We start from the raw sequence: 2332 nt of genomic DNA, 5'->3' as shown, positions 1-2332 counted from the left end.
ATCAGCTCATACTATGTATCAACACATTTAGAAGGCATTTTTCTTTTTTGTCTCTTTCCATATCTACTTGTTACCATTTCTGACCTCACCCATATGCACATAACACACTCTGTGTCTCCTTTTAAACCACCACTGTGGTGCTAGAGAACTCTTGAAGAACACTATACAATAGAAAGCAAATGGCTGTTTGCCACTGACTGGATAGTAGAAGGTAGCGACATACTCTTTACTACTCCAACCCTGTCTAGGTACCATTAGCTTACTTTGCATCTGTCTTTTTTAAATCTCCTTGTCCTAGGGCAGTGGTCCTTCAATGCATAAGTATTACCTAGAGATGCCTGTCGAAGGTTTCCTGGGCCCCAATCCCAGAGATTCTGACTCGGTAGATCCAGTAAGACACTACTTACATTTCTGTCAAGCTTATGGATGAGGCCAGAAACGCTGGTTTGAGGACCTTGAGTCTAGGGGTAAAAGAGTTTCTCCCAACAGATTTCAATGGGAAATTCAAGAAAACATCTGGGACTGAGTCACTCGGTTCTCATAGTGAGCCAAAGTGATTTAACTACCAACTAGAAATTAAAAGGGGAATAGAACTGCCAAAGTCATTTTAATCACTTTTAAATCATCCTTAGCTCTAAACAATGACTTATGCAGAGAGGTGTGAATTCCAGTCAACGTGGACATGAATGCTGTGCAACTCAATTTGAAACAAGGATCTTTAATAAATGTCATAAAAATAAATAAAAGTCATCGATGTGATAAAAAGATAATGCATATATACATGATTTAGATCATCCCTTTTAACCTCACCCTTTCTTCAATTCAATCCATTTTTAGTGAAAATTTGCAATGAAAAACTTTATAAAAATATAACACAACCAATAAAATACCACAATGACATCTACATTCACATTATATTAAAATACCTTCATATATCATCATACACCTGATGCTTAGCCAAATTATTCCAAATAATGCCAGACTTTATCTAAATACAAGATATCTTAGGATAACCAAATATTCACTCAGTTCAATATAAGTGCATTTCATCTACTCAGTTCTGTAAAGAGCAAGTAATAAAGACACATTATTAATTCAGCAGTATTGTGAGCCTTAGAAAATCACTTCTACCTACTGTTCTATTGACAGTCATTTCTACCAACCTAAGTCTACCGTAATTTGAAGACTCTTGTGTATGCCAGTTAAATGAGCTAAACTTAAGCCAGGATATCTGGAAACTCTGTAATTTGCTCTCAGTTTTGCTGGGAACCTTAAACTGCTCTTAAAAAATAAAGTCTTAATTTAAAAAATTGAGCCTGGTGGGCGCCTGGGTGGCTCAGTGGGTTAAGCCACTGCCTTCGGCTCAGGTCATGATCTCAGGGTCCTGGGATCGAGTCCCGCATCGGTCTCTCTGCTCAGACGGGAGCCTGCTTCCTCCTCTCTCTCTCTCTGCCTGCCTCTCTGCCTACTTGTGATCTCTCTCTGTCAAATAAATAAATAAACAGTCTTTTAAAAATAATTGAGCCTGGATTATTAATAAATCAATACTTTGCTATAGTAGTTAAGTTTTAATTTTAAGTAAGTGATGCTCAAGTCAATGGCTAAAATGATAAAATGGTCTTTCCCAACCATTGAAATTGAAAGATTCTCTAACCTCTTCCTAACAGTGACATTTACATTACCACCTTGAGCTGGTTACTTTCCCACCAAAGCCATACAGTTTCAATTACCTATTTTCTACGTGGCTTGTGAAGCTGTAGGATCCATATTTGTACACTTCCTTTATTTTTAGAGAACATAATTTCCTTTCTAATAAATATGGTTGGATGATTAGATAAGACGCTCCTAAAGGATTGAAGGCCCTCCTAAGGGATTCACAAAATTAAATAGAAATATTCTTAAACTTATTGGATGAGTTAATTCTATAGTGTCTAAAATCCCAATTGACCCTATTTGTATGTCATCCATACCAATTACAGGTGGATTCATCACATTCCTGCTTCTCTAAATTTTATTTCTCTTCCTGGTATTCTTTAAGTCCTGGACTTTAAAGGAATTTGAAGGAGGTAGAAGGGGTAGGCAGAAATGAGGATGGTCAGAAAGAATAGAAATAAACTAAATGGGCTTTATCATTGAGTAAATGATATTTTATTTTTATTTATCTTAAAATTGGTCTAATATCTTTATTTTTCTTAAGAACAAACAAACAAACAAACAAACAAAAAAATAAGCTTACTATCTGCAGAGTAACCATGCAAATGAAACTGCTTATGTGACAGTGAATAACACTGGGGAGGTAGAAAAGCGGTTCTAAGCTATTCTCTCTAAACTA

Source organism: Neovison vison, chromosome 3 (assembly GCF_020171115.1).
Source record: "Neovison vison isolate M4711 chromosome 3, ASM_NN_V1, whole genome shotgun sequence".
Classification (NCBI taxonomy): Eukaryota; Metazoa; Chordata; class Mammalia; order Carnivora; family Mustelidae; genus Neogale; species Neogale vison.
The sequence above is the reverse complement of the archived record's forward strand: the minus strand, read 5'-3'. Positions refer to the sequence as shown.